The sequence below is a fragment of the Macrobrachium nipponense genome, chromosome 5, assembly GCF_015104395.2.
Source record: "Macrobrachium nipponense isolate FS-2020 chromosome 5, ASM1510439v2, whole genome shotgun sequence".
Taxonomy (NCBI): Eukaryota; Metazoa; Arthropoda; class Malacostraca; order Decapoda; family Palaemonidae; genus Macrobrachium; species Macrobrachium nipponense.
In genome coordinates, this window is record NC_061107.1 from 8,627,658 (window position 1) to 8,640,716 (window position 13,059).

Here is a 13,059-nt window from a genome sequence, read left to right on the forward strand (position 1 = left end):
ACAGGAGATCAAGACCATACTGAGCAAGAGAACTGTAGAAAATCGGTACGGATCAACCGACCGGGCTTTACAGCCGACTCTTCCTGATGGAAAAGTCTACGACAGGCTGGCGCCCAGTGATAGATCTCTCTCCACTAACGAACCGGTTGGTTCGCCAGACCCGGTTCACGATGGAGACGGCACGCTCAGTGCTCGACTCTATCAGGGAGAACGATTTCATGCTTTCAGTGGACTTGAAGATGCGTATCTACAAATAACCATTCATCAGTCCTTCGGAAAGTACCTCCGCTTCATCCTCGACGGGACGGTGTACCAGCTCAGGCCACGTTGCTTCGGTCTCTCAACCGCCCCACAGGTGTTCACGCAAGTGTTCACTCTGGTGTCTGCTTGTGGCCATTCGCACGGGATATGTCTGATGGGATATCTCGACGATTGGTTAGTCCTGGCGAGCTACCGCTCGCAGTGGCTACAGGACAGGGATCGACTGCTCGAGTTCTGTCGCGATCTGGGGATCGCTCTGAACTTCGAAAAGTCCGATCTCGAGCACAAGCAGAGGATGAAGTAACTGGGTATGCTGATCGACACGGTAGCTCAGTTATTCAGGGAGGCGGCCCAACCAGTTCCTGTCTCGGCAGGAACACGGTAGCTCAGCAATGGCTAAGTCGTGATCGGACCACCTGTCGTCACTCGGAAGCCAGTCCCTAACGGGCGTCTTCACCTGCGTCTCTTCAGGGAGACCAAAGGAGAGTTGGTCACAGGCGACGGATCCCCCAAGCCTCCCTTGATCACTGACACAGGAGGGTGAGGCAGGACCTAGCCAGGTGACTGGACGACATGGAACCCCTCAAGAGGAGTGCCTCCGCGCACTCTCCCCCCAGGACATGCAGCTGCTCTCAGACGCATCGACCGAGGATGGGGCGCACACCTGGAAGAGTTGCGGACTTCAGGAGTGTGGTACGAGAACGACAAGCACCTTCACATCAATGTACTGGAACTAAAGGCAGCGTTCCTTGCTCTCCAAGAGTTCCAGGACCGCTTGATGAGACACTCAGTGGTGTTGATGTACGACAACACCACGGTGGTGGCTTACGTCAACAAACAGGGGGGACCTAGTGTCTCTCCCGTTGTATCAGTTGACTCGGCAGGTGCACGAGTGGGCCGAGGCACACTCAATAGAGCTGTCGGCACGCTACATTCCAGGGAAGGAATGTAGTAGCAGACACGCTCAGCCGTCGGGATCAGGTGATAAGGACCGAACGGTCTCTACACCAGGACGTGGCGGAAAGGCTCTTCGACCTGTACGGGCGACAGGTCGAGGATCCTGTTCGCCATCCGGCACAACAGGAAGCTCCAGGTGTTCTCTCGGCCGTGCCGGATCCATGGGCGCTGCAGAGGGACGCTCTTCAACACCCGTGGGACAACCTCTTCGCCTATGCCTTTCCCCACCGTTCAGCCTGATTCGCAAGGTGATCAGTCGAGCACTGGTCATCACGAATCTCAGGATGATCCTGATGGCTTCCAAATGGCCACAAGCCATTTGGTATCCGGACCTGCTGGCTCTTCTCGTAAGAGAACCGAGAGAGATTCCCCGTTGGCACAACCTTCTCGCCCAGCCACACGTCGAGAGGTACCACCGAGCAGTCCAGTTTCTACGTCTTCACGGCTGGCTGTTATCCACCGTTCTCTTGCGAACGAGAAGCTTTTTCGTTGCGCAAAACAGAGATGGCTGGAAACGTCCGTCAGCCCTCTGCAGCTGTGTACCAGGGGAAGTCGGCCGTCTTCGGTGGTTGGTGTCATAGACGGGACCCATCTCCTCTCAGAGCCAATCTTCAGCAGGTAGCGGATTTCCTCGTTTTTTCTTCGCCGAGGAAGCTCCCCCCTCCTCTAAGTTCCCACAGTCAAGGATACAGAGCCGCCTTGTCGCTCCTCCTGAAACTGACGGGATTGGATATCTCGAACTCGTTCGAGATCTCCTTGCTTAGTAGCAGCTTCCAAAGGTCTTACCAAACCAGGGAACTCGAATGAACCTCGTCTGGCTGGACCTGGCATCGGCGAAGAGAGTACGGGAACGTCATGCAGATAATGATGTGGATGAGATGCTGCTCTGTCCTGGGAGGACGCTACGGCGCTATCTGAAGAGAACTCGACACCTCGGGCCTGAGGGTCGACGCCTCTTCGTTAGCAATGGGGTCAACAAGAAAGAAGTATCAAGAACACTCTTTCGTCCTGGCTTGCGTGAGAATCTTCAGGAGGGCGTATGAGGCTGATGACATCCGTACGTCCCGTCCGAGAACTCACGAAGTTAGAAGTATTGGCCCCTCGTCGGCGTTTCGTAAGAACTTCTCCGTGGCGCAGGTATGGAAGCAGGGGTCTGGTACAACCAGACCACCGGCATCTTCCCTATACCTATTGGATATTGCCCATAGGTCCTTGGATCGGTTTCCTTAGGACCTGTGGGTGGCTGCTCAATACGTCGTCTAGCGAACCCAGACCCTAGCAGGCTGAACAGCATCGAGTCCTGGTGTGACTGTATGAATAGATAGTGATGAGGAAGTGACTGGCTTCTCTTTCTATCTTTTCTTCCTCTCTACTAGTGGGTATAGGGATCGGTCATCACCCTGCTGGATAAGGAGAGATGCCGGTGAGCTATACGACAGAGCCCCATCCTATCCCTTGCACTAGGGATGGGAGCAGAATATCCACCACTTCCTTCTACAAGGAGGGGAATTGGATGCCTACAAGAGTCAAAACCATGACTTTAAACTTTGCTCCTGTACAGGAAAAACAAAGTTTCTTTACATTGCTGGTACGAAGAGAGCGCATGCCCCTCTCTTAGTACTTGGTCCAGAGGTCTGACCATTGATCCTGCGGTGCACACCCCGATCAATCGGACAGAGGCTTGGATCCCTCCCTCGCTCTTACGACCAGGGAGGCTTCCAAGGTTGGGCGAACACCAGTCTGTTCACAAAGACTCAGATTCCACCCACCAAGAAGTGAGTCTTCCTATTGTAAAAGGACCGAAGGTTTGTATGCCGTGTCGGAACAAATGACAATTTGTCCAAAATTGCATTTTTCCTAACTATACCAAACCTGAGGTCCTTTTACACATAGCCCCACCTCATGCCACCCCTCACTCTGCAGTTTTTGCTTGGGCCAAAAGCAAAAGTGATTTGTTTACCTCCCAGTCGCGCGCGCGCGCCTGTCGGACAAGCAGTTAACTACCGAACCCCTTGTTCGAAAGCTTACGACCTATCCAGCTGCCGCTAGTACCTTCCTATTGTAAAAGGACCTCAGGTTTGTATAGTTAGGAAAAATGCAATTTTGGACAAATTGTCATTTTTTTAAATAAATAGTAAAACATCAATATTTTACATATTTATGATGATTACTTTGAAAATATTCGTTATTGAAAAAGTAACTCGATTATGACTCAAATTTAAGTAATTATTTTTCGGAATTAGAACGTTCTTTAAAGTCCTGTATTATGACGTCACGACATCTTAACTTTCATACCTATTGTAAATAATTGCTATACTCAACTTTCTTGCAGATTGTTATCAGCTATTCATGTAATTGTTATAATCGTAATTTGCATATATATCTTTATTATTTACTTTGTTCCGACACGGCATACAAACCTTCGGTCCTTTTACAATAGGAAGATACTAGCGGCAGCTGGATAGGTCGTAAGCTTTCGAACAAGGGGTTCGGTAGTTAACTGCTTGTCCGACAGGCGCGAGCGCGCGACTGGGAGGTAAACAAATCACTTTTGCTTTCGGCCTCACAGTGGATGGACGTGTGTGTTCGCTCTCTGCCCGCTACTCGTCGTTTGCTTTCTAGTTTGTTTGTAATTGTGTATGAAAGAGCTTGTAAGTACAGTTTTTATTGTAGTGTCTTACCGAACAATTATAGAGCCGTGATTTCCACGAGCGGCAGGATACTAAATTCAAATTTAGCGCGTCGGCGTGCCAACACTGGTGGTGATGACGTCATCTCCCTCCACTCGCGGGAGAAACCAGGTACAACTGCCCAGGTGAATCAATTCTTTTCCTGCCGGCGTCCGGTGAACATCGGTGGTCGTGCGGTTGGATGACTTTGCTTCGCTTTTTTTCTTGTGGAATTGATCTTCGGAATTGGTGAAGTACTCTTTTTTGGCGTTGTTGTTATTTTGCTTTTTATTTAGGCGTTGCCATGTCGGATTCTAGTCCGTCGGGAGTTAGGTTTTGCATCTCAGGATGTAAAACTAGATTATCCAAGTTAGAATATGATTCTCACACTAAATGTGTTAAGTGTAGGGGACAGGTTTGTTCAGCAGATCGAACATGTAACGAGTGTAGTGATTGGACTGATTCTCAATGGAAGTTTTTTAGTTCATACTCGGAGAAATTAGCTAAAGACAGAATTAGAAAGCATCGCTTAGGGAAAGTAGACTTAGCTCCGCTTCGTCTTGCGATGCTTCTGTTCCTTCTGTTTCTCCTCAAATTGTTTATGTCTCCTTAACTACACCTCCTATTCCCCTCCTCTAATCCCCTTGCTTCCGGCTTCCCGTGTAGTTTCTCCTGACACCATTGCCAGTCTGGAATCGAGGCTAGATCAGAAATTTTCGGTACTAGCGATCCGGTTTTTTGCAACTTGGTAATTCAGTTAAGACGTTTTTGTTTAGAAAGCGGCTTCAGGTAAGAGTGTAGTTGAGGGTGCGTCTGTCTGTCCTGACACGTCTCCTAGACAAAGGGTCACTGTCCAGCTCCCCCAGCACCGGGGAGAAGACATACCGGAAGTCCAAGGGAGTCGATCGGGATTTGCCCACAGACAGGCGCCTCTCTTGTTGAGCCTGTTGCGCCTCAACAGGGCTCGGTTAAGCGTTGGAAAGGTGTTGCGGTCAGACGCCTTTCGAATGATTTCAAGCGATTCGTCTCCGGTCGCGCGGCGCTCTTGGCGAGATTCGCCCGTTTCGCGTCCCTTAAAGAGGCGTTCAGGCGCCGATTCTTCGCCTCCTCCAGTCAAGCGGTATAAGGAGCCTGAGAGTAGGGTTGCGCCGCGACATTAGCGACTCGTTCGTCGCTCAATCTGTGCCTTTTCGGCTCCATCTACTAGTAGAGATTGTGGTTTTAGCGCTGTAGCTAGCAGTTCTAAGGGTGTTTCTTTAGGCGCTTTTTCGTCTGTTACGCCTGATGCGCCTGTTTCGCCTCGAATTTTCGGCGGCTTCCGAGCGAGGCGCAAGTAGTTTTTTTCCGCCTCCTGCTGAACATTTAGGCTCTTCCAAGCCTACGTTAACTGTTTTTGATTCGTCTCTGGCGCCTTTGCGCAAGCAGTTAGGAGATGTTAACCAACTGGATGAATGAGTCCAAGGGTGGTTCGAAACCTTCAGATCCGGTTGTAGTTCCGTCTACTTCTTCGGCGGTATCGGAGAATGAAGAAGAAGTAGAGGAGGAGGATTCACATCACCTCTCGTGTTATTCACGTCTCCTTAGATTTCTTCTGGTATCTTATCCAGATTATTTTGAGAAAAGCGGCCCCGCGCTCCCAACTTCGACTTTTTTGATGAGGAGGAAAACTTCAGACCCTCTCCTCCCAAAACTTGTTCTATCTAAAGCGGTTAGACATTCGTTGAAAGAGACGGAGAAATGGATGTCTATGAAAAGAGACTTAGGGAAGGCTCTTTTTGCTTACCCTCCCTCTAAGTTGCTTCGTAAGAGGTATAGGTTTTATGTAACTGGGGAAGCTCCTTCTCTGGGAGTTTTCTGCCTCCTCCCAGGAGACTTCTCCAGTTTAATCGACTCCTCTAGAAGATCTGCTTTCGCCGCAGCGAAAGTTTCTTTACAGCGCCTGAGTTGGACCACGTTGTAAAGAATCAATTTAAACTTTTGGAAGTCTTTAGCTTCCTTGATTGGACTATTGGCGCTTTAGCGGCAAAGATCGAAGACTGTCCTTCTCTTTCTCAGGAGTTAGCGGAGGATTGGATTGGTGTTCTGTCCTGTGCGGACAAATCCATTAGGGATGGAATGTGGATGAGTTAGCTTCGCTCATCGCCTTTGGTACCCTTAAGAAAAGGAACAACTTTGGTGGCTCCTTTGCTTCTAAAAGGGTTACGTCCCAACAGAAGTCTGCTCTCTTGTTTGCTCCTTTTGTGAAAGATAACCTCTTTCCAGACGATGTAGTGTTGTCAATTTCGTCTGCGCTAGATAAGAAAATCTACTTCGGATTTACTGGCACAGTCTACTAAGAGACCTAAAGCTCCTGTGGAGACTGTTCCTTCGGTTTCTCCTCTGACCCAAGCTCCTTTTCGAGGGAGAAAACCCAAGCGCTTCTTTCGGTCCGAAAGTTCGAATTTGCGACCTCAGTCTAAGGCCTCGGCCAAGGTTAACAAACCTTCCAAATGAAAGCTCGGTTCTTCATGCACCAGTGGGAGCCAGGCTGGCGCTGTTTTGGGAGGAATGGGAAAACAGAGGAGCAGAAGCCTGGGTAGTTGCAAGTACTCAAGTTCGGCTATCGTATTCCTCTCGTTTCAACTCCCTCGCTCTCACCTGTGCCATTCCATTCCAGGCATACTCTCCGGGCTCAGACAAATTTCTGGCGCTAGCCGCAGAAGTGGAAGCGCTTGTTTCTCAAAGAAGCGATAGAACAGATAGAAGAGGATTTTCCTCCAGGCTTGTACAATCGCCTTTTTGTAGTTCCCAAGTCATCAGGGGGACTGGAGGCCGGTTTTGGATGTGAGCGCCCTGAACTTGCATGTCCAGAAAACAAAATTTCATATGGAGACCACTCGGTCGGTTCTGGAGTCCATCAGACAGGGGGATGGATGTCTCTCTGGACATGCAGACGCTTATTTTCACATTCCGATACATCGCGAATCTCGGAAGTACCTGAGGTTCATGTTCGAAGGCAAGGTGTTTTCAGTTTCGGGCGCGCTTTGCTTCGGACTAGCACCGCTCCTCAAGTTTTCACAGGGTTCTATCCCCGATAGGAAGCTGGCTGCACATATTAGGAGTAAGAAATCTCCTATCTGGACGATTGGCTTCTCCGGTCGGAATCAGAGAGTCGGTGCATGAGGACCTTGGAACAACTCTGGATCTTGCCAGAAAGTTAGGAATTTCTGGTCAACAAACAGAAGTCCCAGTTGGTTCCATCTCAGAGCATCCTTTATTTGGGGATGATTCTGAATGCTCAAGTTTTTCGGGCTTTTCTGTCCCCGAAGAGGGTTCAAGGCTGTCTGGAGACAGTTCAGGAGTCTTGGGACAAAAAGGTAAGGTTCTGCCAATCAGTGGATGAGCTACCTGGGCAAATTGACGTCAGTGGAGAAATTTGTGACGTTGGGAAGACTGCACATGAGACCTCTGCAGTTTTTCCTGAGAGCCTCTTGGTGCAGGAAGACACAACCAGACTCGATTACCTTTCCTGTCACAGATCAAATAAAAGAGGACCTAAGGTGGTGGCTCTCTCGAGTAAGGTTGGAAGAAGGGTTAGATTTACGACCCATCCTCCCGAACCTACAGTTCTTTTCCGACGCATCGAACACAGGTTTGGGGAGCCCTACTGGGAAATCAACGGACTTCAGGAGCTTGGTCGGAGAAGGAGAAGAAGTTCCACATAAATGTAAAGGAACTGTTAGCAATTTTCTTGGGGCTCAGACAGTTTCGGAGCTTAGTAGAAGGTCGATAGTGGCATGCATTCCGACAACTCCACGGCTCTCTCGTACGTGCGGAAACAGGGGGGACTCAGTCTTTCTCTCTGTACGAAGTAGCCAAGGATCTCCTCCTGTGGTCAAACGAAGCGAAGGTTCAGCTAGTCCCGAGATTTGTTCCGGGAAAAGATGAACGTCCTGGCGGACGAGTTAAGTCGTCAACAGCAAGTGTTACCTCTGGAGTGGACTTTGGACAACAAGATTTGTCAGAAACTTTGGCGACTTTGGGGTACGACCGTCAATAGACCTGTTCGCGACATCAAGGAACAACCGTCTTCCTCTCTTTTGTTCGCCAGTCCAGATCCTCTAGCTTGGTCGGTGGACGCAATGCTGTTAGGGATTGGTCGGGTCTGGAAGCTTATGCATTCCCTCCGTTCGGTCTAATAAGAGAGGTGCTGAACAAGTTCATGTCGCACAGCAATGTAACGCTAACGTTAATCGCTCCCTGGCCCAGGAAAGAAAGAGTGGTTCCCGGACCTTCTCCAGTTGTTAGTAGACTTCCCCAGACTTCTTCCTCCAGAGAAGTGGCTTCTCAAACAACTCACTTCAAGAGGTTCCACCAAAACTTGTCCGCTCTAGCTCTGACAGGGTTCAGACTGTCCGGAATCTTGTCAGAGCGAAAGGATTTTCAAGAAGAGCTGCAGAAGCTATCGCTCGTTGTAGGAGAGAGTCTTCTAACAAACTCTATCAAGGGAAGTGGAGGAATCTTCAGAGAGTGGTGTAGAAGTGCTAAAGTCTCTACTTCTGCGACCTCTTTAACAGAAATAGCAGATTTTCCTTCTATTTCTTAGGAACTCTAAGAAACTGGCTCCTTCGACGATCAGAGGATATAGAGCCATGCTCTCTTCGGTTTTTTTTCGACATCGAGGTTTGGATATTTCCTCCAATTCAGATCTGTCGGACCTCATTAGGTCTTTCGAAACCACTAAGCTCCCGCAAGATACAGTGGCTTGGAACTTGGATGTGGTGCTTAAGTTCCTCATGGGGCCACCGTTTGAGCCTTTGAAGTCGGCTTCACTCAGGAACTTGACTAAGAAGGCACTCTTTCTTATTGCACTAGCTTCTGCTAAGCGTGTCAGCGAATTGCACGCTATAGACAAAAGAGTCGGTTTCTCTCAAGGCAATGCTGTATTTTCGGTATCTTTGACCTTTCTAGCCAAAAATGAGAATCCTTCTAATCCTTGGCCGAGGAGTTTTGTGGTAAGGAACTTATCTGATTTGGTTGGACATGAGGAGGAGGAAAGGCTCTTATGTCCAGTCAGGGCTATTAAGCAGTATCTGTTTGCCACTAAGGGCATTAGAGGACAATCTTCTAAGCTCTGGACCTCGGTTCAAAATCCCTCTCGTCCTCTTTCTAAGAATGCTATATCGTTCTTTATTAGAGAGCTTATCAGGGAAGCTCACTCGCAGTCCGAGAACGACAATCTTCCGTTCTGAGAGTTAAAGCTCACGAGGTTAGAGCAGTGGCAACTTCTTTAGCATTCAGAAAGAATTTATCTTTAGCTTCGATCTTCAGAGCACGTTCTGGAGATCGAATTCGGTTTTTGCGAGTCATTATCTCAAAGAGATAGAAACGGTTTTCGAGAATTGTAAAACGTTAGGTCCGGTGGCGGTTTCTGGCATGGTGTTGGGAGAAACGGCACAGGGGTCGTCACCTCTATGCTAACTTTTCACCTTGAATAGGTTGTCGAGTTCAAGGGAAGCTGGGGGTACTGAGTACCTGGGATACTCACCAGTCTGTTAGGTCAGATTTTACAATGGTTGGGTATATGTGTTTTTAAATCTGGTGTTGGTGACAAATGTTTTTGTATGATTGAATTTCTGGTCTTAGCCCAGGGCAAGGGCAATCTTTGTTGTTACTATCCTCCGTCAGTCAGCCTTGACTCGCTTGAACTACGGAAGGATTCCACTCCTGTAGAGGCTAACTTTGGTCAAATTCCAATTCCTCTACATTAGTAAGAAGAGCACCGACCAGAGGCAGTAACAGTCTGCTGTAGCTCTCTTACAAGGTAAGGTACAACAGACACCTTGAGTGTTTACTGGTATTGCAATAAATGTAACCATTTAAAAATACTAGTGGTCCACTGATCCCACTTCCCATAAATGTGTAATCAGCTCTATAATTGTTCGGTAAGACACTACAATAAAAATGAAATTTTCATTATTAAAATGGAAGTTTTATTGTATACTTACCGAACAATTATGATTATACCCACCCTCCTCCCCTTAGGTGGACGGACGGGCAGAAAGAATTGGATTCACCTGGGCAGTTGTACCTGGTTCTCCCGCGAGTGGAGGGAGATGACGTCATCACCACCAGTGTTGGCGACGCCGACGCGCTAAATTTGAATTAGTATCCTGCCGCTCGTGGAAATCACGGCTCTATAATTGTTCGGTAAGTATACAATAAAACTTCATTTTAATAATGAAAATTTCATCTCTTATCATATTAATTACGCTGCAATTGAATTATGATGGAATCTCCACGCCTCGCTACCCCAAGGAGACTTTGCCCGGGTACCGAAGGGCGCAAATGCGGGAAGTTCCAAGATCATTCCCCGAGATTGACCCTCATGTGTTGTGTGCTCGGTGCCGGGGGCGCGAATGCTCCCGGCCGAGCCCTGTGATGTTTGTATTGACTGGTCGGAGGCGCAGTGGACATTGTATGAGGGCAGGAAGAAGCGAAGGCCTCCAAAGGAGTCGTCGGGAAGCTCTCCCGCGACTCCTTTGGTGACGGACACTTCGTCTTCTTTCCTGCCGCCCGCTCAACTTCCACGTCTCGCGCCTTCCCCTTCGGGGGCGGTGTCTAGGTCCTTCTCCTCTCCCGATGTGTCGAGTGTGGAGGAGGGCGCTAGATACCCCGACGTAGAGTTGTACTCTGGGTCCTCTATCCGCTCGTCTTCGCGCGAGCGGGTAGAGGATCCTCCTAATCACCCGACTTTTGCCTCCTCAGGTGCGGTTGCCGTGAAGGATGACCTCGGACAGGTGTGGGCATCGTTGGGACTGCAGGGCGTGCCGAGTGTCCAGGGGCTTGCTCTATCATCTCGCTGGCTCCGTGGCGGTTACGCATGCTACGGTCACAACCACCACCACGACCCTGACAACACCTGGCTACGCGTCACCTCCACAACCTGGTGTACACAGCACGCGGTCTCTGTGACACCCACAACATCGGTGCAGGGGGCCAGTCGCCGTAACTCGGGGGAGTGTGATGCCGCCCACCTGGGTTTGCCGTGCTGCCGCGACCGGACTTCATGTGCCCGAAGAGCTCGCCCCTGGACCTCCCACCGGTACCGATGACGTCTGTGCCGTTGGTTCGACCAGCTGTATCTGCCGTACCTGCCGTGACCACCGCTGCTGTTCCTGTTCCTGATCCTGCCGTGTCTGCTGCCGTTCCTGTGATGCTCGCACCTGCTGATGTTGTTCCCGTTCCTGGCGCCGCTGCTCCCGATGCTGGTCTGTTCGGACAGGTACGTCCGGGCCCTGTTGCTTCGGCAACAGCAGCCCCGGCTCCGTCCTGGATGACAGACCTGACGTCGGTCCTGAGGAGGTTGACGAAGAAGAAGAAGAAGAGGAGGAAGGTGTCGTCGTCGTCTTCATCGTCTTCTTCGTCGTCGTCGTCTGCCGCCTCTTCCCCTTCTTCTTCTAAGGCTCCCCCGCCTAAGAAGAAGAAGGTCGCCTCCCCCCCCCCCTAAGAAGTCTCCTTCTGGAGCTTCTAAGGGCCCGGTCCCGTCTCGTCTTGGTGGAGACGGGGGGTTCTTCCGCTGGTCGCCCTGCTCCTTCGGAGCAGGACCCGTCTCTTCTCCCGCAAGGAAGAAGACTACGGGGACCAGAGGGGGGGTGCCGGCTAACACCGGCACTTCCTCACTGCTGTCAGTGGTTCGGCCACAGCAGCAGGATCCGGCTCGGCCGCTCGTTCGCGGAGAGGTACCGAGTGTAACGGTCGCCTACCAGCGACCGTGCAGCCAGGAACCAGACCTCTGAGTCCGCTCAGCGTCAGGTTCACGGCACGGAGCGGAAGACTGGTGACAGACCGCTCAAGCGACTCTCACCAGACCAGCTCTCGCTCTCGCGGCGAGCAGAATGGCTACCCGGGCGGACGTGACGGTCCATGACCGGCCACGCGCTGAGGCTGGGAAGGGAGGTCCCCCCGTTCGCCGGCACCAGCCACGGCTGGGTACCAGCGAACTGACGCACCGTGAGGACACGCACCGGTCTCACCGTGACAGTGGAGCTCGCCGGTCGCCTGACCGTCGCTCTTACAGAGAGCGATCGGGTACGGTAACCAGCACCAGCTCCTCTGACACACGAGACCGGGGCCGCTGTTCTCGGTCCAGCCGTTCTCCACAGCGAGACGGCTCGACTAGGTCGCAGCTCGATCGCCACCGCGGGTTGACGATCTCCTGCAGTCCTCCAAGCCCGCTGGTTCTGCCAGTGAGCGAGGAGAGAGCGTCAGGTCTGCCTCTCCCATACCTTCAACCTCTCGGGTTACGGACCGGGGAGGGGCGAGGTATTGAGGAGTGATCGTGAAGGTGGCGCCCTTCAGGATCCCGCCACGTCGTCGTACGTACCAGGCTCGGTTCTCGGACCAGCCAGGTCTTACGCACAGGTGGTTGGAGGACCGAGAGGGGGGCTGTCGCTGCTCCTCTCCTTGAGGGAGGAGGGTCTCGGGAGGTGCTCCTGTTTGAGGGACTGGCGACGGTCCGACTCCACAGGATGCAGTCACTCCTGAGATCCAGAGGAACTTTGCCGAGGTTATTTGCGCTGATTCGTCAGCACAACGACCTCGGGAAGGATCGCCGCTCCCACCATCCGAGCCCACGTCCCGGCTCGAGTCGTTCTGGGGCCCGAAGAGGGAACCAGAACGACGGTGGGTTTGCCGCGGTCAGAGCTGGCTGACTCAGTGCTGGACCAAGTTGAATCGCTTGTCTCTGGACAGGACGGTTCACTGAAGTCTGGCAGGTCTAGCAAGCTACTTCCACCTCCTCTGCTACGACATCGGCGGTTTTACGTGCCATCTGAAGATCCGATGCCGCCCAAACAGGTGAACCCGGAGTTAGCGAGGCTGGACTCCGGGTGTGTCTCTGCAACAGCTCCTGTCGAGAAACCTGTTGGTTCTCGCAGCAAGAGGCACTAGGCCTGGAATCTACCGCCATGGCAGCTTTCCAGGCCGTCTCCTGGCTAGATCTGTGGTCCCTCACAGTATCTAAGGTCGCAGCCAACTCTGGGGAATTTCTCCCGAAGATGACTCGGCCTTCAGGAGACTTTGCCAGTCTGGGGAAGAGCCATCTCTTTCCTTGCCACCAGACGGTGAACCTGTGGGCCAACCTGGTTCCTCCGACGAAGGGAACGCTGTCCTTACTCGGGTTTCCAGGGCG